The sequence below is a fragment of the Lepidochelys kempii genome, chromosome 6, assembly GCF_965140265.1.
Source record: "Lepidochelys kempii isolate rLepKem1 chromosome 6, rLepKem1.hap2, whole genome shotgun sequence".
Lineage (NCBI taxonomy): Eukaryota > Metazoa > Chordata > Testudines > Cheloniidae > Lepidochelys > Lepidochelys kempii.
Genome location: NC_133261.1, coordinates 22896303 through 22913994, shown reverse-complemented (window position 1 = coordinate 22913994; position 17692 = coordinate 22896303). Strand labels below are relative to the sequence as shown.

Genomic DNA, 17692 nt, shown 5'->3' with positions numbered 1-17692 from the left:
TTATTTTGACTTAAAGGGCTCTTAAAATCGATTTCCTTACTCCACCCCTGACAAGTGGATTAGCGCTTAAATCGACGTTGCCGGCTCGAATTTGGGGTACTGTGGACACAATTCGATGGTATTGGCCTCCGGCAGCTATCCCAGAGTGCTCCATTATGACCGCTCTGGACAGCACTCTCAACTCGGATGCACTGGCCAGGTAGACAGGAAAAGAACTGCGAACTTTTGAATCTCATTTCCTGTTTGGCCAGCGTGGCAAGCTCCAGGTGACCATGCAGAGCTCATCAGCACAGGTGACCATGATGGAGTCCCAGAATCGCAAAAGAGCTCCAGCATGGACCGAACGGGAGGTACGGGATCTGATCGCTATTTGGGGAGAGGAATCCGTGCTATCAGAACTCCGTTCCAGTTTTCAAAATGCCAAAACCTTTGTCAAAATCTCCCAGGGCATGAAGGACAGAGGCCATAACAGGGACCCGAAGCAGTGCCGCGTGAAACTGAAGGAGCTGAGGCAAGCCTACCAGAAAACCAGAGAGGCGAACAGCTGCTCTGGGTCAGAGCCCCAAACATGCCGCTTCTATGATGAGCTGCATGCCATTTTAGGGGGTTCAGCCACCACTACCCCAGCCGTGTTGTTTGACTCCTTCAATGGAGATGGAGGCAATACGGAAGCAGGTTTTGGGGACGAAGAAGATGATGATGAGGAGGAGGTTGTAGATAGCTCACAGCAAGCAAGCGGAGAAACCGGTTTTCCCGACAGCCAGGAACTGTTTCTCACCCTAGACCTGGAGCCAGTACCCTCCGAACCCACCCAAGGCTGCCTCCTGGACCCAGCAGGCGGAGAAGGGACCTCTGGTGAGTGTACCTTTTAAAATACTATATATGGTTTAAAAGCAAGCATGTGAAAGGATTACTTTGCCCTGGCATTTGCAGTTCTCCTAGATGTAGTCCTAAAGCCTTTGCAAAAGGTTTCTGGGGAGGGCAGCCTTATTGCGTCCTTCATGGTAGGACACTTTACCACTCCAGGCCAGTAACACGTACTCGGGAATCATTGTAGAACAAAGCATTGCAGTGTATGTTTGCTGGCATTCAAACAACATCCGTTCTTTATCTCTCTGTGTTATCCTCAGGAGAGTGAGATATAATTCATGGTCACCTGGTTGAAATAGAGTGCTTTTCTTCAGGGGACACTCAGAGGAGCCCATTCCTGCTGGGCTGTTTGCCTGTGGCTAAACAGAAATGTTCCCCGCTGTTAGCCACAGGGAGGGGGGAAGGTTGAGGGGGTAGTCACGCGGTGGGAGGAGGGAAAATGCGACCTTGTAACGAAAGCACATGTGCTATGTATGTAATGTTAACAGCAAGGTTTACCCTGAAAGAGTGTAGCCACTGTTTTATAAAATGTGTCTTTTTAAATATCGCTGTCCCTTTTTTTCTCTCCACCAGCTGCATGTGTTTCAATGATCACAGGATCTTCTCCTTCCCAGAGGCTAGTGAAGCTTAGAAAGAAAAAAAAACGCACTCGCGATGAAATGTTCTCCGAGCTCATTGTGTCCTCCCACACTGACAGAGCACAGACGAATGCGTGGAGGCAAATAATGTCAGAGTGCAGGAAAGCACAAAATGACCGGGAGGAGAGGTGGCGGGCTGAAGAGAGTAAGTGGTGGGCTGAAGAGAGTAAGTGGCGGGCTGAAGACAGGGCTGAAGCTCAAATGTGGCGGCAGCGTGATGAGAGGAGGCAGGATTCAATGCTGAGGCTGCTGCAGGACCAAACCAGTATGCTCCAGTGTATGGTTGAGCTGCAGCAAAGGCAGCTGGAGCACAGACTGCCACTGCAGCCCCTCTGTAACCAACCGCCCTCCTCCCCAAGTTCCATAGCCTCCACACCCAGACGCCCAAGAACGCGGTGGGGGGGCCTCCGGCCAACCAGCCACTCCACCACAGAGGATTGCCCCAAAAAAAGAAGGCTGTCATTCAATAAATTTTAAAGTTGTAAACTTTTAAAGTGCTGTGCTTAAAGTGCTGTGTGGCATTTTCCTTCCCTCCTCCACCACCCCTCCTGGGCTACCTTGGTAGTCATCCCCCTATTTGTGTGATGAATGAATAAAGAATGCATGAATGTGAAGCAACAATGACTTTATTGCCTCTGCAAGCTGTGATTGAAGGGAGGAGGGGCGGGTGGTTAGCTTACAGGGAAGTAGAGTGAACCAAGGGGCGGGGGGTTTCATCAAGGAGAAACAAACAGAACTTTCACACCGTAGCCTGGCCAGTCATGAAACTGGTTTTCAAAGCTTCTCTGATGCGTACCGCGCCCTCCTGTGCTCTTCTAACCGCCCTGGTGTCTGGCTGCGCGTAACCAGCAGCCAGGTGATTTGCCTCAACCTCCCACCCTGCCATAAACATCTCCCCCTTACTCTCACAGATATTGTGAAGTACACAGCAAGCAGTAATAACAGTGGGAATATTGGTTTCGCTGAGGTCTAAGCGAGTCAGTAAACTGCGCCAGCGCGCCTTTAAACATCCAAATGCACATTCTACCAGCATTCTGCACTTGCTCAGCCTGTAGTTGAACAGCTCCTGACTACTGTCCAGGCTGCCTGTGTACGGCTTCATGAGCCATGGCATTAAGGGGTAGGCTGGGTCCCCAAGGATACATATAGGCATTTCAACATCCCCAACAGTTATTTTCTGGTCTGGGAATAAAGTCCCTTCCTGCAGCTTTTGAAACAGACCAGAGTTCCTGAAGATGCGAGCATCATGCACCTTTCCCGGCCATCCCACGTTGATGTTGGTGAAACGTCCCTTGTGATCCACCAGAGCTTGCAGCACTATCGAAAAGTACCCCTTGCGGTTTATGTACTCGGCGGCTCGGTGCTCCGGTGCCAAGATAGGGATATGGGTTCCGTCTATAGCCCCACCACAGTTAGGGAATCCCATTGCAGCAAAGCCCTCCACTATGACCTGCACATTTCCCAGGGTCACTACCCTTGATATCAGCAGATCTTTGATTGCGTGGGCTACTTGCATCACAGCAGCCCCCACAGTAGATTTGCCCACTCCAAATTGATTCCCAACTGACCGGTAGCTGTCTGGCATTGCAAGCTTCCACAGGGCTATCGCCACTCGCTTCTCAACTGTGAGGGCTGCTCTCATCTTGGTATTCATGCGCCTCAGGGCAGGGGAAAGCAAGTCACAAAGTTCCATGAAAGTGCCCTTACGCATGCGAAAGTTTCGCAGCCACTGGGAATCATCCCAGACCTGCAACACTATGCGGTCCCACCAGTCTGTGCTTGTTTCCCGAGCCCAGAATCGGCGTTCCACAGCATGAACCTGCCCCATTAGCACCATGATGCATGCATTGGCAGGGCCCATGCTTTCAGAGAAATCTGTGTCCATGTCCTGATCACTCACGTGACCGCGCTGACGTCGCCTCCTCGCCCGGTATCGCTTTGCCAGGTTCTGGTGCTGCATGTACTGCTGGATAATGCGTGTGGTGTTTAATGTGCTCCTAATTGCCAAAGTGAGCTGAGCGGCCTCCATGCTTGCCTTGGTATGGTGTCCGCACAGAAAAAAGGCGCGGAACGATTGTCTGCCGTTGCTCTGACGGAGGGAGGGGCGACTGAGGACACGGCTTACAGGGTTGGCTTCAGGGAGCTAAAATCAACAAAGGGGGTGTCTTTACACCAAGGAGTATTTCAGGCAGGACTTCACGGAGGGTTCCAATAAGAAATGGTGCACCTAAGTTATCATTCTTATTGGAACAAGGAGGTTAGCCTGGCCTCTGATTGATACATGGCTAGATTTACCTCGCTGCACCTTCTCTGTGAGTGACTGCAGTGTGACCTAGAGGAATGAGTCCCCTAGACAGGGGAGGAGGCAAATGAGTACAAAACAAATCTGGTCTATTTCTTGTTTTGACCCACTCCATCTATCTTTTACATCTTTGGCTGGCAGCAGACGGTGCAGAAGGACTGCATGCCATCCACATCTCATGGCTGCTCGGCAGAAGATGGTACAATACGACTACTAGCAATCCTCATCTCTTGCCTGCCTGGCAGAAGATGGTACAGTACGACTGCTAGCAGTCCGTATCGCCTGCCCGCTCACCATAAGACGGTTCAATAGGACTGACTGCAGGACTAAAGAGAATGACCTGGTCAAGTCACTCCAAATTTAGTCCCTGCGCCCATGTCTGCCCAGGCGCTCCCAGCCGACGTGGCCAGGAGCACCTCGGACACGACGAGGACGACTACCAGTCGTATTGCACCGTCTGCTGCCAGAAGGCAATGGGTTGCTGCTACTGTGCAGCAAAGCCGTACCGCGTCTGCCAGCACCCAGGAGACATAGGGTGACGGTTACCTGAGCGGGCTCCATGCTTGCCGTGGTATGGCGTCTGCACAGGTAACTCAGGAAAAAAGGCGCGAAATGATTGTCTGCCCTTGCTTTCACGGAGGGAGGGAGGGAACGGGGGCCTGACGATACGTACCCAGAACCACCCGCAACAATGTTTTAGCCCCATCAGAGTGCTCCATTGTGACTGCTCTGGACAGCACTCTCAGATGCCCGATTGTTTGCCGTTGCTCTGACGCCGGGAGGGGCGACTGAGGACACGGCTTACAGGGTTGGCTTCAGGGAGCTAAAATCAACAAAGGGGGTGTCTTTACATCTAGGAGTATTTCAGGCAGGACTTCACGGAGGGTTCCAATAAGAAATGGTGCACCTAAGTTATCGTTCTTATTGGAACAAGAAGGTTAGCCTGGCCTCTGATTGATACATGGCTAGATTTACCTCGCTGCACCTTCTTTGTGAGTGACTGCAGTGTGACCTAGAAGAATGAGTCCCCTAGACAGGCGGCGGGGGGGAAGCAAATGAGTACAAAACAAATCTGGTCTATTTCTTGTTTTGATCCACTCCATCTATCTTTTACATCTTTGGCTGGCAGCAGACGGTGCAGAAGGACTGCATGCCATCCACATCTCATGGCTGCTCGGCAGAAGATGGTACAGTACAACTGCTAGCAGTCCGTATCGCCTGCCCACTCACCATAAGACGGTTCAATAGGACTGACTGCAGGACTAAAGAGAATGACCTGGTCAAGTCACTCCAAATTTAGTCCCTGCACCCATGTCTGCCCAGGCGCTCCCAGCCGACGTGGCCAGGAGCACCTCGGACATGACGATGATGGCTACCAGTCGTACTGTACCGTCCGCTACCACAAGGCAAGGGGTTGCTGCTACTGTGTAGCAATGCCATACCGCGTCTGCCAGCACCCAGGAGACATAGGGTGACGGTTACCTGAGCGGGCTCCATGCTTGCCGTGGTATGGTGTCTGCACAGGTAACTCAGGAAAAAAGGCGCGAAACGATTGTCTGCCCTTGCTTTCACGGAGGGAGGGAGGGAACGGGGGCCTGACGATATGTACCCAGAACCACCCGCGACAATGTTTTAGCCCCATCAGGCATTGGGATCTCAACCCAGAATTCCAATGGGCAGCAGAGACTGCGGGAACTGTGGGATAGCTACCCACAGTGCAACGCTCCGGAAGTCGACTCTAGCCTCGGTACTGTGGAAGCGCTCCGCCGAGTTAATGCACTTAGAGCATTTTCTGTGGGGACACACACACTCGAATATATAAAACCGATTTCTAAAAAACCGACTTCTATAAATTCGACCTTATTCCGTAGTGTAGACATACCCCCAGAGACTAATAGCTAGATCCATCCTCTTTTGAAGTCAGTGGGGGTCTTGCAGTTTACCTCAGTGGATACAGAACTGGACCTTAAAAATCACACCTCTTGCATTTTCCAATATAGCAAATAGAGCTGTTTGCTCGTTGAGACACTGCTTCTTTCCATATTGCTGTGTGGTGTGCTGGTTTCAGCCCCTGCTTTACACTATATGTTTTCAATATGAGGCACAGAGATTTAGCTTGTGCAACACTTACTGTATTAACAGTGGGAATCATGCAGCTAAGCCACCCAGAGCTGCTTTGAAAACACACTCTAGATCTCCTTTGCTTTTCACCTAAGGCTTGCATCCAGATTTAATAGGATTTCATTAGCACAAGGGGGCCTCCATCCCTGATTTGGGCCCAGGGGCACTGCTGCAGTATAAAGTAATAAATAAATAAATAATAACAACAGTTTGTAAGGATAACGTTTTACATGAGAAAACTTTAGATCTCTCATAGCACAAAGGGAACGAAGTGTGTCTTGGAAGTTAAACTAACATCGGTGTCAGATTTCAGAGTAGCAGCCGTGTTAGTCTGTATCCGCAAAAAGAAAAGGAGGACTTGTGGCACCTTCGAGACTAACAAATTTATTTGAGCAAAAGCTTTCGTGAGCTACAGCTCACTTCATTGGATGTATCTACTAGTCCATCTTGACTCACGGAAAAGGTTGAAGCACTTGTGAAATGTAGCCGGTGGATGAAAAGTATTGCAGAAAGAGGGAAGGATCTAGTAACTCCAACACCGAAGTTGTTAACCATAGTCAGAACTTAAGTCATGAGTAGGGAACACAGCAGAGGAATTGATCAAGTTGGCTTTCACATGGTTCTCCTCAGTTCCTCTTCTACTGTGTTTACAAGATCACCCAGGCTAGACAAATCATTGCTTTTGCCTTCATTTCTGAATGCATATATGGATCAGGATTAGATTCTCCAGTCTGGTTCACAGCAGCACAAAGTGGCCTTAAAGCCACTTTGAGAAAGGGCCAAGGGAGAATTGTCCCTGCCCAAGGGAGTTCTGCCCACGGAAAGCTGTAGGACTGTCCCAGGTTCAAGGTGTGGGGCACAGAGAGCGTAGGGAGAAGGGCTCTTACACTGGGGCTGCGCAGCTGTGGATCAGGAAACAGCAGCCAGCCTTCTAGGTTCCCTTTCCACTGTGCTCAAGCAGAACTCAGGCAGGATGGAGAATCAACAAACTCAGTGTACAAAAACAGGGCCAAAGGTAACCCTGGTGCAAGCAAGTGGCACTCCCATTAACTTCTAAGGAGATTGCACCTGCTTATATAAGTTGAATTTATCCCCCTTTGTTAAGCATCCAAAAAGAATCTTAGGTCAACCAGTTACCATGGAATCATGTGATGCATCTTCCAAAATGAGGCCAAAACCAAATGGCCAGAAAGAGCCAAGTTTGTGTCCTGCAAAGTAACTGCGTAGGGCACCATATCAGTCCCTGCTTTGTGGATCCACTCTATGGCCTCCAAAGTCAGAGCCAGCACACCAAAGGGCCACCAGTGAGCACATGCTCTTCAGCCATCTCTGTTCCTTTAAAGTACTATTAATCCTGCAGATTCCCTTATAGTGTGCTGCACTCCGTGGCATTCACCCCCATGGTCAGGCATAGGCCAGGTTAATAGTATCAGCTGTGTTTTCAGCATACTGCTGCAGAGGTGAGGACAAATGGACAGGTGCCAGTCCCCCATAAGATGCTGCTAAATGAAGCTGAGGAGGGAAACTGAGTTCCCCAATGACCCCACAGTGTCTTGCTTTAGCTGTCAAAGCCCTCCTGATCCTCCTGATGACGAGTGCCTTCCTTGACCCCAGTATTCCATATTCCATTCTGACTAGATTGATGTATTTGTAAGATGGGCAGAGCCTCGGGCAGACGCCTCAGATCCATACAGCTGACAGCTCCCAAGGCCCAGAGATTGCCATTATCTGCATTGTCACACAGAAGTACACGCCCCTCATCCTACCCCCCAAACTGCCCACACAGTGGAGAGTCATGGCATAGATGTCACTGCTGTTAATAAAATCACTAGAAATGACATAGGTGGTGTCATGATGCTTACTTACTCTGTAATATGGTAACACCCTGTCAAATAGAAATCTCTGATGACAGTATTTCTGTATAATGTCTCTGTAAACAAAAGCTAACTCTTGTACGGACTGTTTCAGTTCTGATGTTTGCATGGCAAGGATTTGTAAACTTGTTGAAGCCTCCAAAATAAATAAAGAGTTAAAAAAAAAAGAAAATGTCTTTGCTAGTTGGAGTGCTGGGTGGGCACCTTTCTTTCAGAGGTACATGAACTGGCTAGCACCAGTTCTCTGTATTACAGCACGTGATATCTTTAGTGTTACAGAATGAGGAATTCAGAGTAGCAGCCGTGTTAGTCTGTAGCCACAAAAAGAAAAAGAGGACTTGTGGCACCTTAGAGACTAACAAATTTATTTGAGCATAAGCTTTCGTGAGCTACAGCTCACTTCATCGGAGCTGTAGCTCACGAAAGCTTATGCTCAAATAAATTTGTTAGTCTCTAAGGTGCCACAAGTCCTCCTTTTCTTTTTGCAGAGTGAGGAAGTGGACTTTGGCTTCTGACTAAAAACCACCTATTGTCTTCACCCTGTGGATTTGAACCTACTCCAAGCTCTCCTCTCCACTGTGTGTCACGCACAGCTAGGCACTGTGATAATTAGAACAGCAGCTACATTCTCCTCAGAAACCCCATCCTGGCAAGTTCACATCGTGGCTGTAACATTTATCTCTGGAGCAAAAATTAGCAAAGACAGCCTAGTTGGGATGGTGTAGTGAGCTAAATGTCCAAGTTTGAAATCCTGAGAGTCCCCGGTTCACCTCTCAGCAGTGTTGTCTCAGCCCTTCATCTTTCCAGTGAAAATAAACTTGGATCTCTGCAGATTTCTATGTAAAAGCCTTTAACCTGCAACCTAACCACATGCCGGTCTATAAAGATCCATGGCATTCTTCGTAAGAAAACGAGCTTGTCCAAGGACACTAAAACCACCTGTCTCTTCCCCTTACTGTTGTGTTGTGTGCTGATTAGTGGAGGATAGTTTGATCATAATTTGTGTGTTGCTGTGAATGTTCTTGGCACTCCCTGGCAACCTGTGTGAGCTGATCCCCTGTAGTGATTGATTTACTAGATGATACCTGCTTGCCAGCAGCTAATGGAGTTCCTCAAGAGGTAGAAGATGCTGAAGCTTTTGTTTTCAAATCTTGTTGATGACCTCTGCGGGGGGATCTTTACATTTTCCGCAAAATTCTCAGTGAAGTCAATGGACCTGATTCTGATCTCACAGTGCTTTTACACCCATATAACTTTGTTGACTTACATGGCATTACTCTGGATATACGCCAGTGTAAATGAGAGCTGAATCAGGGCCCAAGGGAATTTTGCTTGAGTAAGGAATGCTGAATAGGACACTACATATAAAATATAACCATGGACATTAAAAAAAATAATTAAAAAAAGCTATAGCTGATTCTAAGCCAAACAAGGGTGATAATATATATAGACATTTATGAGACTTAATCATGTTTTTATAATTCAAAAACTTCTCTGAAGTTTGGGTGGGTGGCCATTTTCCTACATTTAATTAATTTCTCACCAGCTTCGGCGGGGATTGCCCAAACTTTGCCCAGCTGAAGGCAGCACTGGCAACTTTACAAGACTCTAATGGTCAAACCAAATTTGCATAAAATGGAACAGAGCCTCCCTCATTAGTACTACAGAAAGGTGGTCTGCAGAGTGCAAGACCCAGCATACCATGCTTCATCTTGATCCTGAAGACCACCACTTAGCTTTGCCAGCTATCCCAAAAACTCCAGGTTCAGGTTGGTTGTTGTGATTGCACCTCTGACAGAATGCTGAAGCTGCATGCCAGAGTCTACCACTGACTCATTGTGTAACCTCAACTAAGGTACTATTTGGGGCTTAGTTCATCTATCCATAAAAATAACTCTGGTATAATATAATTTATTTCATAAGGGTGTTGTTAGGCTTACTTAACTCTTGTAAAGCACTCTTGAGATTCTCAAGTGAAAGATACTATGTAAGTGACAGGTTTCAGAGTAACAGCCGTGTTAGTCTGTATTCGCAAAAAGAAAAGGAGTACTTGTGGCACCTTAGAGACTAACCAATTTATTTGAGCATAAGCTTTCGTGAGCTACATCGGATCCGATGAAGTGAGCTGTAGCTCACGAAAGCTTATGCTCAAATAAATTGGTTAGTCTCTAAGGTGCCACAAGTACTCCTTTTCTTTTTACTATGTAAGTGAAAAGTGCTACAATTGCTCAGAGGACAGCATCAAAACCCCAAAGATTACAGAGAATGTATCTGACCCTTCCAAACCTTCAAAGGATTGTCTTATAATTTGCCCATCATATTTTGGGGGAAAATGCTAACTTCTTTGGCCACACTAAAACCTTGACAATCACCCCAACCCCCTGCAATGTGTCATTTGTGCTCTTCAATAGAATCATACAGACACAATTATATGTACTGTACAATTTCCCCATCACACTTTGTTGAGCATCACCAATATGCTTAGTGGTAGGAGCATAGATACTGTACTGCAAACACCAGCCATGCAGGCTCCAAGGATTTTTACTATCTAGTGGACAGTCCATATAGCATAGTCACAAACATTTATCAGGTGACCAGGGACTTGAAACTCCCCTCATCAAGTGTTGTTATAGGATTACTTTGGAAGATTATTGTATTGCATATTATCATATTGTACAAATTCTTCATGCCCTCTTCATATATCATCTGCACCAGTTCTCCCCCCACCCCCATGTCTGCACTAGTTCTGCAAAGCCCATTGTGTGCAATGGAGTATTGGTACAATGCATATAATGAGCTCGGGGGCGCAATGCAAATAATCTACACCGTATCTATTCTCCGTGCAGATTACTACGCATTGCACTTTAAAGAAGATTCCATACGATGTGCTTTGGGAAGGACTGGTACTGTGGAAATCGGATGCACTATCTTGCACTGTAAAAATCTCTCCTTTCCCCGCCTCCTCTCCAGAGGACAGGTGGCGGAGGCGATTGCACGTTACTTTTAATCATTAGCGCTCAACAGCCCCCAGGCACAGGCAGACACGCACTCTGCGCAGACGGGCAGAAGGCTACAGCCCGGCAACGGGATGTGCAGCTCAGGGCGAGCGCTTCGCCTTGCGACGCTGCAGCCAGCAGGGAAACTTGCACGCGCAGCGGCAGGAGTGACTCCTAGTGGCGCGCGGCGGGGCAGCCACAGCCAGCACCGCGCGCCACCAGGGTCTTGTCCTGCCGCTGCTTCTGCGCTTGCTACGTGCACATTGACACTGTCCTCATGGCAAAGCCCAAACGGACCGTACCACTGCGCATCCCCTGCGAAGGGGGGGGGTGTTGGGATGGGAGCAACCACCACATCAATGGGTGCCGTCCTTCTCCCCCTACTGGGCGCTTTCCTGGTAGCCAGCCCCTGGCTGGGGACGTCTATTACGGGCAGCTCGGGGTCGGATGCGGGCGGGGACGTGAGAGACGGTTCCACAGGTACAAATGGTTCCGCCCTAAAATAAGGACGTGCAGAACCGAACGCGCCCGCACCCCGCGCTGTAACTGGCAGGGGCGGGGAAAAGAGCGCGGGCCGAGCCCGTTGTACAGCGGGGGCGCCCGCTGATTGGAGGGCGCGGCGGGGGGCGGGGCCCCCGGGCTTCCGGGCGCACTCCCCATTGGCCGGCGGGGGCAGCGCGTCACAATGGGTGATTTGCATGAAGCGGGTTGAGCGGGGGAAAGAGGGAGAAGGCGGGTTGCACGGCAGCGGCATGGGCAGGGCGAGGGAGAGAAGTTGCAGGCGGCTCCTGCCGGGGCTGGCTGGGCAGGACGCGGGGTGCCCGAGGCCAGGGGGCGCCTAGCGGGGCAGGGTCCCGGGGCAGCGCCGCGGACGGGACGAGCCCCGGGGGGAGGCAGAGACAGGAGCTGCCAGCGCCTCCGAAGTTGAGGTGAGCGAGGGGCTGGGAAATGGGGGTACGGCCAGGGCTGGGGTGCGCGGTTATCTGGGGGGTGCACCCCTCCCCCCCTCCCCCAAGAGGGGTAACCAGAGGCGGTGACTCCTGGCTTCCCTCCCGCCGGGGAACGTGCGCTGCCGGAGAAGGGAGCAAAGAGCTAGAAATCCGGGCTTCCCTGGCAAACCCAGCCCCCGCCTCCTGCCCGGCTGTGCGGGACTCTTCCCCAGTGCCCGCTCTCCCCTTCCTCCACCCGGGCACCGGCCATGGGTCTCATCATGGCTTTGCAGTCCCCCGTCCCAAACCATGGACCGTGTGTGCAAAGCCCCCCCCCGGACTGTGTCTCTCTCCAAATTCCCCGGGCAGAGTCAGATGCGCTTTCAGTTTTGCAATGGGAATGTTAGGGGTGAGGCTCTTCGAAACCTAATGTCAAGCGTTGAAGCGCCATTGTCATTGCGGCTCAAATAAGCGGCACCTTGCACTCCCTTCTCCCCCATCCACCCCAAAAGAAAATCATCAATTTAAACAAAATGCCAAACTTGGCTTTCAAAAAGAAAAAAGTTCATAATTTAGCAAGACCTGGCAAATAATCAGCAAAAGTGTATCTGAGCAGTTGGTGTTTTTAAAGGCATTTAAAAAAAAATGCATAGGAAACCTTGGAGATTAAAGTGTTCAATTTAGACAAGGGGGTGCTTAAGGTGGATTTTGCTGTGATAACTGCTGACTGCATTGTGTCATCCTCTGAAGACTTGTGCTGTCCCCTGTTGACAACAGGATACTACTCTGGGTGGACCTGATGTAGTAGGGTATTTTACATCATTTAAATTTTTTTATTGGATTGTAAACTCTGGGGCAGGGACCACAGCTTGGTATGTGTCATACAGTGGGGGTCCTGATTAGCACTGGAGCTTCGAGCTGAAGTTACAAGATATGTGTTAAATAGCTGGAGAGAAAGGAACCAGTTCAGAGTTAACCTGACAGGGAACTGTGAGCTGTTACTGACACACTCAAAAGGAAATTAATCAAACCACCAGCCCTATTGCATGTTGTGACTGACTCAAGCACTGCATGAAAGCTTTCTAAGGACTGACTGACTAGATTGCATGCCTTATGCCTAGGTTAGGGAAGGTCATAAATAAAGTACTCTCACGTCTCAATGCATAATGGTAGCTTGTCTCTTCCTGGCTGTTGATCTGATTTGTTTCTTCTGTGTTTCAGGTCAGTGTGCTGGGGTGGGAGGTTGTTGCTGGCTTCTTGGAAGCATGCATCCGTCTGCATTGGGTTAATCCTCCAGAAGCTGGTGAGCCACTGACTAACGCACATTGTGCTGTTAAAGACTCCACTGTGCGTGTGACAGCGGCTAACCTGCTTTTCGGACATCACTGTATACACGCCATCATCCTGCCCCATGAAGAGGCATTACTTGATCCTGGGGACTGCACCTAGCTTCCATCAACTTGGTAGGAGAGAGCTGTTCACATCCCGGCAGCAGCCCCTGACAAATTCACTGACCTGAACTATTGTGAAATCTTCAGAAAAGTTTGCTTGCAATTTGTTTCTTTCCTTTAAAACTCAAGCTGAGAGGGAGCACAGTACCTTTTCTTAAAATAAGTTCATTGATTGTACTATGTTTAATGAGTTCCCCTTGATACATGTGCCTTTCAGACACTGTGTGTTGTGTTTTTTTTGTTTTTTTTTAAATTAGCAACCTCTCAGTGGCAGAGCATTGAAAGACTTAATGCTTCTGGGCCATTCTGCTACAAGGACCCAGTGAAGTGTATACATTATGACGTGAACTAGGGCTTCTGTGACAGGAAACAGCTATAAAGTCTTCCTGGGAAGACTGCAAATGCGATAGCACATCTTCGAAAATGAGACCCTGCTTCCCTCCACCTCACCCATTCCTTCCAAAAAGCTAGTGACTTGGGGCTTTGTTTAAATCATGTTAGTTGGAGAAACTCTTCAGCCAGCCAGTGACATCTTGGTACCCAGTCAATGACTAATTGAACTCCTGCTGCCAAGGGTGTGTTAACAGAATAAACTATGCTTGGTATTGCCCTGGTGAGTCATTTTAAAGACTCTCTTAAATCTGTTTAGAAGAAAAGCATAAACCAGTTTCACCTTCCAGTTTTTCTTAGCACCTTTGCAGTTTCTTGTAGCTGGCTGTGTCTTAAATGAAGGCTCTGCTCCTTTCCAAGCCAGTTTTCTCTCCTGATTTGATCCTGCAGTGAAGTCTTACTGATAAAACTCAAGTGACTCCATTCATTTCTCTAGCAACAGAATGTGATGTCACAAATGCAGAATCAGCACTTCATTGCTTGCGTCATGCGGAAAGCAAAGGCGATGAGAGGGAAGTTTCAGATATTTGTGGTTGCATTAAACAGCAACAGTAAAGAGGACAGAGGAAGTGACCAAGCAAATTGTGTTTGGTAAAGTTCTTTCAGTTTTGCTCCATTATGGAAACTCACTAGCTACAGAGTTTGCTCTTAGGGTGAGGTGTGGGGCTGTTTTACTTCTAGATGACTTCATGACTCCAAGCCAGGTTAGTAGCGACCAGATACTGCTTACTGATAGCTGTTTAGTGGCCTCTGTGAAATGATTTGGTGCTCTCCATTTCATTCCAACCATACCTTGGGGGAAACCTAGCATTTCATCCCATGGAAAAAAAAAAGAGATGTTCTTTTAGTGGCCGAAAAGGCTCAGGTTTGTTTGTACGTAATTAGTAACACAAGAAAGTTTGAAGTCAGGTCTTTCTCATACAGCTACAAATCCGATAAAGCAAGAAACTGCTTTAAAAGAGAAAGTGTAAGTCTGTACCTTCCTGAGCAGCATATTCTTGCTAAGCATTTTTCCCTCACAACCTGAAGTGGGCATGTTTGCTCTCCTGAGAGGAAGTCAACTCTTCTGTCCTCTGATCACGGTAACTAAGTCCAGCTGGCTGGGTCAGAAACACAGCTGTGTCCTCTTAGCCCAAATAACCTGGAAGGGAGGAGAGCAGCTTTGGTAGCTGCTGGTGGCTACATCTACACAATAGCTGCCTGGCTCTCTTGTGATGTTAAAAATAGGATCAGGGTGTTTGTGGTTCCCCTACCCCCAAATACCCTGTCAAGAATCTGCAAATGCTCATAACCTCTCTCCCAAAGTTGGCTTGCTCAATAGAGAGGCTGAGAACTGACTGGGTCGCAGAGAATTAACAACCTTCTCCTAGGGCAGTTAAGAGGCTGGTCAGTGGAAGGGTAGAGCAGGGGACTCTTGTATTGTAGATATCTGTGATGCAACAAGTCTGCAGACAAACAGAGGATGTGAATTTCTGAGGCCTTCTACTCTGATCGCTATTTATATTACCACCAGTCAGTGGCTTAGCTACACAAGTGATTCTACTCACAGAGCTGCACTGGTGGGACACAGCAGTAGGGAAACTTGAAAACCACTAGTGTAGACCAGGCCTGGTGCTTTTGCACCTTTCTCAGTTCAAAGTAGGACAAAACTTGGCTATGGTATGGAAGCCTCCAGGACTGGCTCCAGGCACCAGCATTCCAAGCAGGTGCTTGGGGAGGCAATCTGCAAGGGGCGGCCGTCCATGCGCCATTAGAGCGTTTCCACGGCAGTGGCAGGAATTCGGCACGCTGCTCAGGAGAGCAAAAAACAGTAGAGCCAGCCCTGGAAGCCTCCACTTAATAAGTCTGCACTGAAACTTACAGCTATATAATGGGACAGTTCCTTATTTCATGTGTGTGTACATAGTCTATAACATGCATTGTGCTGAAAAGGAGACCCTTGGACTGGCCATGGGGAGGCTTTATAATGTCAAAATGTGCACTCCCTAGGCTGATACTTGCTGGGTGTGAGATCATCTTTGCAGACATGTTGATTTCAAATTCCTCTTAGGTGGTAGTTGCATTTCTACCTATGATATCGAAGTGTGACAATACCATACCTGAGAACCATATTTCCCCCCAAATTTACAATATTCTTGTACTAGTATCACATCCTGTGCAGCTCCAATAAGATAAGTGGGGAGTGTGAAGCAATAAACTCCCCTGCCCCCCCCTTGTCTATTCCCCATGGAGAATGGTGTGTTGCTGGTTGTTTTTTTTTTTAAAAAAAAAAAAAAAAAAAAAAAAAAAAAGCTTCTATGGTAAGAGTCTAGTGCCGTGATCAGACTAACCTGTTGTCACCTACAGTTCTCAATAAATACTACAATATCACTGTGTATACATTCATTATTACATTCATGACCCTGGGATGATGAAAGCTTAAGCAGATCCAGCTGTGAGGCATGATAGGCTGGCCCAAACAACTGAAAATGAAAATCCCTTCCTTTCAGTATCTCTGCTACATAATATTAAAGCCTCTGGGTTTTTTGCCTCTGCTTTCACTGCCTTGGCAGTAGTGGACTGTCCATTGGCTTGAGTAGGAAAGTGGAGTGGACTAGCTGTGCTGAAGAAGTGTGGTGTTTGGAGGTGTCTGTCTGTACTAGAACAAGCTGAAATGTTCACCTTACTTTCCTCTTCCAATAGCTCTGAGAAGAACCTCTCAGCTTTGAAGCATAAAAACCTTTGATGTAGGTGGGTTATAGTCACTCTGAAAGACAATTCTGCCCCCAGTTAAATGGTGTGTGCTTGTGTGTCATTTGCCTGGGGGGGCAGGGGTTTGTAGAATATAAAAACTTAGCAATTGTTAAACAAATACTATAACCTGGAATTCACATTTACAACAGGAAAGTTCAGGGCTAAATTAAAGCAAGGGCTTAAAAGCCGTTGGTGTACAGTCGGAGAAGTGAGTGTCTTGTAGTAGTGGAGGGTGCTGAAATGAAGCCTGTTTAGCAGAAAGATCCTTCAGATATTTTTATATTTATTCTGCTTTGATTTCAAAGCCTTGCAAAGGAGGCTGGTAGACCAATAGAGTTCACCCATTAGTGCTAGGAAATGCAAGCACCCTTGTGTGTTTGTAATGCACACGCCACTTGCAAATCACATGGTGTGTATTAGGTGCGTTTAGATCTGAATATCAATGAAGAGAAGCTAGTGTGTTAGGAATAAAAGAATAACAAAAAGTTAAAAGAGGGTCTGTGTTACTTTTACATAAGTGGAAGTAGGAGCTTATATAATACTTTTTAAAAAACGCTGCTGTAAGGAGATTCCATTGGGAGAGAAACTTGCTCATCCATAAACCACTAAGAGAATCTCCCAGAGCCCTCCAGGACAGAGCAAGAACCAGTGGGGAAAAAAATCATAAAGCAAGGTAGAATCTATTTTGTCTCTGTTTACCATGGTAGGCAATTATTTACTTTCATCATAAGGAGGAAAATTATGACTGTGCTTCATTAATCAAGTGATCTTCACTCCATGGCTTAAACAAATCACCCCTTCTGTGGTTTGTACACCCAGGAGCAATAAATAGAGCATTTGTAACTCACCTGGAGAGGCCGGGGGGCCAGCAGGTGCATTTTCCGCTAGTCTCCTCCACCTTGCATTATATAACATGCTGAATCCTGAAGAAATGCACTCTGTAGAAGCTACTTGCAAGAATTAAGAACCTAAGAATGGCCATAGTGGGTCAGACCAGGGTCTGGGAAGCTAAACTGCAACTTCATAACTGCAGTTTGCATGAAATAAACAGTCAGAAAATGTGTGTGTTTTGTTGCTGTTTGTTTCACCTAATAGAAACCAGAAAGCTAGAGTAAATTGCTTGTAAGAGCTCATTAACAATCTCAGTGAAGTGTTTTAGGGTAACAAGCAGAATGCTTGCCATAAGAACTGGGAATAAGATAGGCGGATGACTTTAGAAGTGTTTGATGCATGTATTTTTGGTAACTTGTGCTATGTTGAATGTTGGGTGGGCACGTAAGACAAGATACTACAAATTTCTGATCTTTAATTTCATTGTGGGAAGAGTGGACAGATGCCCAAATATGGCTGGCTATTACAGTAAAAAGACAGAACCCACTGTACGCTAG

General features: G+C 47.7%; 1 long non-coding RNA gene across 1 annotated transcript; it reads left to right on the top strand.

The window, feature by feature from the left end:
* Window positions 1-11535: 11535 nt before the first annotated feature.
* On the top strand, window positions 11536-13401 carry LOC140912552 (uncharacterized). The gene is made up of 2 exons (XR_012159313.1): window positions 11536-11730; window positions 12952-13401. It is a non-coding gene; the product is annotated as an uncharacterized lncRNA (long non-coding RNA).
* The last annotated feature ends 4291 nt before the right edge of the window (window positions 13402-17692 follow it).